The 10579-nt window shown below is 37.7% G+C and overlaps 1 non-coding gene across 1 annotated transcript; it reads right to left on the bottom strand.

Annotated features, from left to right (window-relative positions):
• Positions 1-3289: 3289 nt before the first annotated feature.
• Positions 3290-3396, bottom strand: LOC141710143 (small nucleolar RNA R71). The gene has a single exon (XR_012570678.1). It is a non-coding gene; the product is annotated as a small nucleolar RNA R71 (small nucleolar RNA).
• Between the last annotated feature and the right edge of the window lie 7183 nt (positions 3397-10579).

Raw genomic sequence — 10579 nt, 5'->3', positions numbered from 1 at the left:
TAGTTACTCCAGAATCCATTAACACTTTAACTTCTACTTAGTTTATATGAAGCATACCTGCCACCACATCCGCATTATGCACAACATCTTTCATTGTCATGTTGAATGTTCTTGCCCTTGGCTAAGCTGCTGGTGCTGCAGAGGGCGATGGTCCAGTAATCCTAAGCACATTCACCTTCTGAATAGGCTCCTTACAATTCCTTGCCATATGTCCCACCTTTCTATATTTAAAATAAGTCAATTCCGGCTTCCCTGCTTCACTTGAGCATTCCGTCGAATAGTGACCTTCTTGATTGTACTTAAAACAAATCACGTCTTCTTGTCTCAGATTCAGAAACCTCATCTCCAACTGATCTTGCATATAATTTGGAAATTACTTCTCTAAAACATCTCCGTAAACTTCTCCCAGATTATAACTTTTCCTTCAAGCAGTGCCTTTGAATATTTCTACCTATAACTTGCCTCAACCTAAAGGTATTAACTTGCGTACTGCGCCTTTTCTCATCCTTAACTTCCGCTAACTCGAACGCTTTTCCATTTCTCTCAACCACGACTGAGCTTTAATCGCATCTGGCAATCTTATAAACTATGGGGGATGCACGGACTGAAAATGTTTGAAGTTTTTGACTTTAGGGGCTACATGTTGTTGCAACAGTTGAACAAGTCGGTTCATCATATGAGTATCTTGGTTTAGTTCTTGGTCTTGGGTTTGACTCTTTTAATTGGTGGTGTGGTGATGTGATCATTCTTTACAATCCTGATTGAGCAATTATTTAGTAATACGATAGCATGGCATATATACCAATAAAGATTCTCTTTGAAACCAATTGTGGATTTTAAGCTTTACCCACTTGCACATGCAATCCTATTACTATATAATTCGCTCCTCAGTTATGGTCCTCACATGGTACAAGATATGATTTATAAGGTATTTAGAAACATGGTATGTAAAAGAGTTGATAAAGATTTCCAGGGTTTACAAGGCGAAAGATTTATATAAGGCTTCAACAGTGCATAATAAAGAAGTTTAGGTACAATAAGTTTGAGCATAAGGTACAATGATATAGCAGGATAAAATAGAGGAAAAATTGGAAAACATCCCCTTCCTACCCTCAACTTCTACCTAGCCTCTACTGACTACAACTATAGAAAACCAAACATAATATAACAATATTGACAACTACTGCTCCACCAAAGGTCCTATATGGTCATCACCATCTAATCATCCAAGATCTCCCTCAAGGCAGACAACATCCAGCGAATGATCTTATGCACCCTGATAAGTGGATTTTATATCCACTTGGAACGCTTTATTACAAGCTTAAATTGGTGTTTTGGACTCAAGTTGTTGGTATTTTGATGTGTTTTTGTGTTATTGCATTTCAGGTATTAGTTAAATGACAAAAGGAGCTTTTAAAGGAAATATGATGAAAGGTGATCAGATTTAGAAGCCAAGACCATTGTCAAGTGGTAGAGAATCTCGTTAGCTTCGCGTGGGCAGTTGAATCACCTAATTATGACGAGTAGAACTCAAGTTATGTCCAAAATAAGATTCATCAGAATTTTCCAGAAAGGTAGCAGGCTCCCGCCTGCTGGTGCCACGCGGCCGCCTGTTAGGAAGAACCCGCCTGCTGATGCCGCGCGGCCGCGCGCTGATGCACGGCTAACTTCGCTGAAAAAGCCTTTTTTGATTGGAATTTGACGATTTTAAAGGTCCAGGCCCAATATGGGCTTATATATACTTAAAAAAAGGGTTTTCATCATCCGGGAAGATTGGTATACCAAGGAGAAGACCTAGAAGCACAAAATAACTCTGAAAAAGAAGATCTTGTTTTCAACTTGTGATTATTTAAATTAGTTGTAACTTTGGATGCTCGTTTTTGTTGTTTTTGAACCTAGATCTCGTTTATTCATACTTTAATTATTATTCAGTTTATTAAGAGCTTATTTATACCATGCTTTCATTGGAACCCATGGTGACGATGAGTTCAATTCTGGGCTAATCGTTATCATGGTATTCTAGCAGATTTACTTATGGATTTCAATAATTAACTTGTTTCGATATCTTGGTGTGTGATGATTGTATGATATCCTATTATTGGTTGTACTTATTCTTCTTATGTGTGTAACTAACATATAAGATAGCGTGTTAATCTCTATTGAAGCGATAGTGAATATAGAGGTTTAGAACTTGCCATGTTATCATAGGTTCATGTATTTGTTATGCATGATTTGTTGGTAAGTTTAACCATCTTACTTGCCCTATGTAATCAATATAGATAACTTGCGCATTAAACCGTTATGTTTTCAATTCTTATAGACATATAAGGACTAAGCATAATTGGTGTCTATTCAACTTCTATCTCTTTTGTGGATGCTTGGTAGTAGGGTAATCCTATAACAAAAGTTGGCGTTTATTAGTTTTGTGTTATCTGATTAGTGTCATCACTATTATATGCTAAGGTTAAGAACAATAAGGTTATTGAATGAAGTATTTAATGAAGTTAGAATCCCATGTTTGTCATATATAGTAATTCAACCTCAATTCTCTTAGTTAACATTATTTAGTATAATCTCCTAGTTTAATAAAAACCCAATTTGTTATTTGTCTTAGCATTGAGCGATAACCATACATTGTTGTATAGGTGCATAAATTGAACTTAACATAAACCAGTCTCTGTGGGAATGAATCTGATTTATATCTTATACTACTTGCGAACGCGTATACTTGCGTGAATTTTAGCGCGTGTTTTCGCCCTACCAAGTTTTTGGCGCCGCTGCCAGGGACTCGGTGTTAATTTTTAGTTTATGTGCTTATCATCAGTGGTCGTTAAAGTTCACTGAATCAGACTCTTTTACTCTCATGGTTTATTTGTTTATATTTCAGGTACTCATTATAATCGGAGATCCAACAACACGAATGAAATCCTTGATGGATTTTTCTCAACCCAAGATCAATGACATTCAATCTAGCATTGTCAGGCCAGCTATCACAGCTAATACCTTTGAGATAAATCCTGGCATAATTCAATAGATACTGAATTCAGTCCAGTTTGGGGGTTCTCCAACTGAAGATCCCAATATGCACATTAGGGATTTCATTGAGATCTGCGACACCTTCAAGTTCAATGGTGTTTCTGAAGATGCTGTGAAGCTGAGACTGTTCCTATTTTCTCTGAGGGACAAGGCTAAGAGCTGGTTATACTCTCTACCAGCTGGTTCGATTACTACTTGGGAAGATCTTGCTCAGAAGTTTCTTACTAAATTCTTCCCTATGGCAAAGACAGCTACAATGAGGAATGCCCTTACTCAATTTACGCAACAAACGAGAGAATCTTTATGTGAAGCTTGGGAGCGCTACAAGGAGATGCTTAGGAAGTGTCCTCATCATGGAATGCCTGATTGGATGATCATCAATTGCTTCTATAATGGTTTGGGAGCACAGTCCGGACCCAAGCTCGATGTAGCATCAGGCGGAGCATTATGGACAAAGAGCTATGAGGAAGCTTATGATCTAATTGAACTGATGGCTGCTAATGAATATCAGTATCCAACCCAGAGATGTCCACAGGGCAAGGTAGCAGGAGTTCTTGAGGTGGATACAGCTATGGTTATCACTGCTCAACTAAAGGAATTGTCTATAAAGATCGATTCTCTGGCTAACTCGGGTGTTAATCAGATAACCAATGTTTGTGAGCTATGTGCAGGTTCGCATATGATGGAGCAATGCGCTATATCTAGTGAATCAGCTCAGTTTGTGAGCAACTTTCAGAGATCGCAGCAACCAGTTCCAGACACTTATCATCCTAACAACTGGAATTATCCTAACTTCAGCTGGAGCATCAATCAGAATGCGATGCAACAACCGTTCCAATAGTTTGGAAATAAGCTATTCAACCCTCCTGGTTTTCAGCAACAATTTGCACCAAGACAACAACTCCAACTTCAACAACAAACTCATGATGCATGTCTATCTTCGAATGAAAAATATGAATTGGAGGAGTTGAGGCTTATGTGCAAAAACCAGGCTCTTATATGCCAAAGTCAGGCTGTTTCTATCCAGAATCTGGAGAACCAAATAAGGAAAATTGCTAATGCCTTGATGAATCGACCACCAAGAACGCTTCTTACTGATACGAAAACAAATCCAGGAAAGAGGGAAGAACAGGTAAACGCCATCACCTTATGGTCTGGAAAGGTCGCAATCCCCCAAATTCAGCAAGACGAAGAGCCTGAAGGAAGCAGAGGTGGAACCAAGGAAGACTACTGTGGAACACACTCCTCCTGAGGATAATACAGGGGAGAAACAGATCTATCCTCCACCTCCTTTTCCTAAGAGGCTGCAGAAGAAAAAGCTGGATAAGTAGTTTGAGAAGTTTTTGGAGGTGTTCAAGAAACTTCATATCAGCATACCTTTCGCTGAAGCTCTTGAACAGATGCTTAGCTATGCGAGGTTTATAAACGGTATTCTCTCTCGGAAAGTGAAGCTCGATGACTTAGAGACCGTTGTTCTAACGGAGGAATGCATTGCTTTGCTGCAATATAAGTTGCCTCTGAAGCTTAAAGATCCAGGAAGCTTTACTATTCCTTGCATCATCGAAAACTTATCGTTCGACAAGTGTTTATGTCATTTAGGAGCTAACATCAATCTGATGCCCTTATCTATCTTCAAGAAGCTTGGTCTGCCTGATCCTAAACCAACATACATGTCATTGCAACTAGCTAACCGTTGCATCGCTTATCCACGAGGTATAGTGGAGGATGTCTTGGTGAAGGTGGATAAACTCATCTTCCCTGTTGACTTTGTAATTCTTGATTTTGAGGAAGATAAGAAGATTCCCATTATCTTGGGGAGACCATTCTTAGCTACAGGCCGAACTATGATTGATTTACAAAAAGGAGAGCTTTCGATGAAGGTTTACGATCAAAATGTCACTTTTAATGTGTTCAAGGAAATAAAGTTACCCACAGCTAAAGAGGAGTGCTTTAAAGTAGAGTGGGTCGACTCTATAGTAAATTCAGAACTTGATCAATTGCCAAAGTCAGAGACCTTAGAGAGATCATTAATGGGAAAATTAGTTATTGATGACAAGGAAGGAACAAAGCAACTACAGGTTTTGAATGCACCTCCGTGGAAGAGGAAGTTAGTTATTCTATTCAATTCTCTTGGGTTAGTAGAGCTGAAAATTTCTCAGGAACATCTCGAGCCGTCGACTGAAGATGCTCCCATACTTGAGCTCAACGGACTACCAGATCACTTGAATTATTCATTCTTAGGTGCACCCCATGATAAGGAGTTGGGGTATATATTCGATGATGTAGGGAGTAGTCGAACGGATCTTCCAGTGCCTACAGAGGGTTCTTCTCATGTGCAACAAGTAGTTGATATGACTGGTATTGGTGATGCACAGTATAGAAGATTGACTAGGCGTATGGAGGCCATGCATGTCATCCACCGATATTTTGCTGAAGATTTGACACACGCTTTCGGTACTGTTGTCCGAGACACTGATGGCGAGGTTGATGGGCCACCTGATCCTCCACCCGACGAGGGTGACTCTCCCGCTAACTAGGTATGCCTGAAATCATTATTATTACCTTTAATGAGGACATTGAAATTTTAAGTTTGGGGGTGATTATGTAAGGATTAGTAGTGTGTGTGTCCATATAGATTCATATAGATTCATATTGCATGTTTAGTTGTAGTTTATTCATATTTTTGCCTGATTGTTCATTTAGGACATATTTGTTTGTTTTTATGTGATTTCATATAGTTGTATTTGCATGCATATTTAGCATGATCCCTTAAGATGAACTATGATATTTGATAAGTTGATGTTGATTTGAGTGTGGTGATGACGAATAGAGGGATGTTTAAGTCCTAATGAATTGATTTGCATGCCAGAAACAAATATTTTCACAAAGTCTTATAGGGTTGCTTTTGATCTAGATCATGATCATACTTGTTTTTTGTTGAGATTTAATCACTTGGTTATATTTAGAATTTGTGATATTCTCGTAATGACGTAAAAACACTGATTTTTTTTATCTGGAGAAAAACTTTGATTTCATTGCTAGTTGTTGTAAGGCTAGGCGTCAAATGGCTAGTAGCCGGCTCATATTTTTATGAGTAGTCTAGGGTTGAATGAGATGGAGCGAAACACACTCATTCAGAAATTATTAAAAAAATAAAGAAAAAAGAAAAAAGAGAAAAAAAAGAAAAAAAAGAATGTGTTTATGCATAATTGATCAAGAGTGAGCTCTTTAATACTCGAGTTATTAATTTCTAAGGGACTTTGTGCCTAGTGACGTAAGGCTTTTATAGTCTGGGATCCGCTAACCTAACGCTCGCTACATGGGTATTATTGTATAAGTCTTTTGGGACCTCATTCATTGCACGGTCAAATAAGCAGCTTTGTTATGTGTTCAATAATAGTGTGAATCCTTGTATAACTCTAGTAGAAAGGAGGTGGTGTGAGTCATAATGTGTTTATTGTCTATTCTTTTTATAAACATTTGATTGTTTCGATGATAGATAAGTTATGGTTATTGATCTAGTATCGAGAGATATCTGTTAAGCATTCCACACACGCACGTTTCTGGTTTGTGAGTTGGTTTGTGGGATTTATTCGAACTCTGTTTTAAGTCATTGCATTCTTAGTGGCATTGGCTTATTCATTTGGTTATGGTTATTCTGAGGGGATCGATTGCATTATCTTTTAGTTACATTCATATAGTTGTATTCATACATTATGTTTGTTTTATAGTTTTGCGTCTGTTTATGCTTGAGGACAAGCATCGATTCAAGTTTGGGGGTGTGATAAGTGGATTTTATATCCACTTAGAATGCTTCATTACAAGCTTAAATTGGTGTTTTGGACTCAAGTTGTTGGAATTTTGATGTGTTTTTGTTATTGCATTTCAAGTATCAGTTAAATGAAGAAGGGAGCTTTTAAAGAAAAAAGATGAAAAGTTATTAGATTTGGAAGCCAAGACCATTGTCAATTTGTAGAGAATCTCGTTTGCTTCACATAGGCAGTTAAATCGCCTAATTCTGACCAGTAGAACTCAAGTTATGGATAAAATAAGATTCATCAGAATTTTCCAGAAAGGCAGCAGGCACCAGCGCCTGTTGGTGCCACATAGCCGCCTGCTGATGTCGCGCGGCCGCGCGCTGATACGCGGCTAACTTCGCTGATTTCACTGAAAAAGCCTTTTTTGAGTGGAATTTGACGATTTTAAGGGTCCAGGTCCAATATGGGCTTATATATACTTAGAAAAAAGGGTTTTCATCATCCGAGAAGATTGGTATACCAAGGAGAAGACCTAGAAGCACAAAAAAACTCTGAAAAAAAAGATCTTGTTTTCAACTTATGATTCTTTCAATTAGTTGTAACTTTGGATGCTCATTTTTGTTCTTGTTGAACCTAGATCTCGTTTATTCATACTTTAATTGTTATTCAGTTTATTAAGACCTTGTTTATACCATGCTTTCATTGGAAGCCATGGTGACGATGAGTTCAATTATGGGCTAATCGTTATCATGGGATTCTAGTGGATTTACTTATGGATTTCAATAATTAACTTGTTTCGATATCTTGGTGTGTGGTGATTGTATGATATCCTAGTATTGGTTGTGCTTATTCGTCTTATGTGCGTAGCTAACATATAAGATAGCGTGTTAATCTCTATTGAAACGATAGTGAATATAAAGGTTTAAAACTTGCCATGCTAGCATAGGTTCATGTATTTGTTATGCATGATTCGTAGGTAATTTTAACCATCTTACTTGCCCTATGTAATCACGATAGATAACTTGTGCATTAAACCGTTATGTTTTCAATTCTTATAGATATATAAGGACTAAGCATAATTGGTGTATATTCAACTTCTATCACTTTTGTGGATGCTTGGTAGTAGGGTAATCGTACAACAAAAGTTGGCGTTTACTAGTTTCGTGTTATCTGATTGGTGTCATCATCATTACATGCTAAGGTTAAGAACAATAAGGTTATTGAATGAAGTATTTAATGAAGTTAGAATCCCATGTTTGTCATATATAGTAATTCAACCTCAATTCTCTTAGTTAATGTTATTTAGTATAATCTCTTAGTTTAATAAAAACCCAATTTGTTATTTATCTTAGCATTGAGCGATAATCATATATTGTTGCATAGGTGCATAAATTGAACTTAACCTAAACCAGTCTCTGTGGGAACGAATCTGATTTATATCTTATACTACTTGTGAATGCGTATACTTGCGTGAATTTTAGCGCGTGGTTTCACCCTAACACACCCTATGGGCCTCAGCATCTGTATCACTAGTAGACGGTCCCTCTTCTAATCTCCTCCGGGAAATCTGCTCCACCATCTGAATCTGGACTCTCCATTCATCCTCCATAACTGAAGTCCTCTGCCTAGACTCTCGAGCTCGCCTATCCACCAAAGCTCCCAACTCAGGAATGCGGGAGTAAAAAAATCTCGATCCTGGGCTAACTTGCCACCAACAGTAACAAGCACAATCTTAGGCATCTCAGACTCTGGCTCAGGGGCTCGGGTCTCTGACTCTTGCCTCAAGGGTGATACCTGCATATGAATCTCACTACTCTCAGATAGATCCTCCTCCTGATTTGAACTCACATACACAGGCTCCTCTGAAGAGGGTGGAATAGAGCCCACTAGGGTACCGATCAAACTAATCTCTGAACCGGAATCACTACCACTACTGGGGTTCTGAGAGAAAACACAAAACCGCAACCAAGAAACAGCGTTACGGTTAAATAAGACTTCCGACTGACTCACACCATGACTCTAGTTTCTATTTTAACCTACTCACTTTTCTTAGACTATACATAATAGTCTAACTCAACTCTATATGAGTCGAACACTCTCGCGATATAGTTATATACCCAAAATACCCTTTTTATCCTAACTTGTCTCAGGGACTAGATCCTGTAGCTCTGATACCAACTTATGACGCCCTCAATCTCGGGGTTAGGAAATGAGGACCCACACACTATTAAACTAACAATAAATAAGCATAAATCCCGACTAACTAATAACAGGATCTAAACAGAATTAAGTTTGAGACAAGATTACAACTACCAACCAAATAATATATATTACAACCCAAAATAATATTTAATTTACACAATCAATTACGGCTTGGAAGCGACAGATAACCCATTGTATCCCTATAACTTTCCAACTAAAGCACTTGCTCACACATCCTGTACTACCTTCTCTAGCATTTGGAAGCCTACAACACGGTAGGGGACACCAAGTACGCTCTTACGAGCAATACGCCTAAGTCTGGTCATCTTCTCGCTTAATTTCCATGGTTAGAACAAAGCAAAATATATGAGCATAAAAAAGCTCAGCATGTAACTATATGATAGTTCTATGATGCAATAATAAGAATTATCCAAAATCTCTTATAAGCCATTCTACTTTAAATCTCTAGGTGGTAGATTTCTATCTTTGGGCTATGAAAAGGTTATGAAGAAAGGTTTGGGCTTTCAGGAAACAAGGCTCAAGATAGGGTGAAAGCCGAGATTCATCACAAATCATTAACTGGATCTCAAAGGATCCTTCAACTGGAAAACAAGAATTTATTCAACTCTGGGAATCAATTATATGATTGATAACAATATTAGAAGGTAAATCAACAATATGAAATCTCAAATAAAAGCTCAAGTCTTTAATAAGTGAATGGAATTGGAAATATCGGCGCTATGAGCAATGAGGGGTGATCAGCCTGCATCAAAGCTCTGAACCACATAATAAGTGATTCATAACTATTGAGGATCCTCGGCACACATTGGCCATATAAAACCATCAGGCTCCCCGCTAACAAGGTTTATAAATTATAACAGTGACTGGCGCCTCAGTCTTATTAGAAAATACCATCCAATTCCTTTTTAATCAATTTATTTTAATTCAAAGGGTTCTTAATCAAGGACAAGATAAAAAGTGTATGTATTGTCAAGGTTCAAGTGACAGGTTGTATAAAATGAGGGAATGTTATTAAGATTAGGGTTTCCAAAAGAACTAATTAAAATTTATGAGGGGTTTAGGGTTCACATGATATATTAAGGGACTATTGTAGGGTATTCAGGTTAATGAAGAATTCAGGTTACTCAAGACATTTCGCAAGGGAATTCATAAAGGTTCTCTTAGGGTTTACGAGATCATAGGGTGACAAAGGAAGTAGGCAATGTAATCGGGTATAAATCAATCAAGTGGTTCTAAACGGTCGAAGAGGATTCAAGAATAAGTTATCACAAGAATCAATATTAAGGTTTCTCAAAAATCAATAACAGGTGTATCACAAGTATAAAAAAAATACTCACTACTTTATCATGGCATTAACAATATCATTTCATAAGACAAGGCAGAGTTACTTGCCATAAATCGTTTTCCTGTTTTACTGAAATTGAAACTAAACTACTAAAGCTGAACTACTGCCACCTAAGTTTCCTTTCCCTTTTCTAGCCTGAATGCCTCCACTATTTGAATCTACAATCCTGAATGCCTCCACTATCTGAATCTACAATCCAAAACATAATCCCTAATTA

Source organism: Apium graveolens, chromosome 2 (assembly GCF_009905375.1).
Source record: "Apium graveolens cultivar Ventura chromosome 2, ASM990537v1, whole genome shotgun sequence".
NCBI lineage: Eukaryota > Viridiplantae > Streptophyta > Magnoliopsida > Apiales > Apiaceae > Apium > Apium graveolens.
The sequence above is the reverse complement of the archived record's forward strand: the minus strand, read 5'-3'. Positions and strand labels throughout refer to the sequence as shown.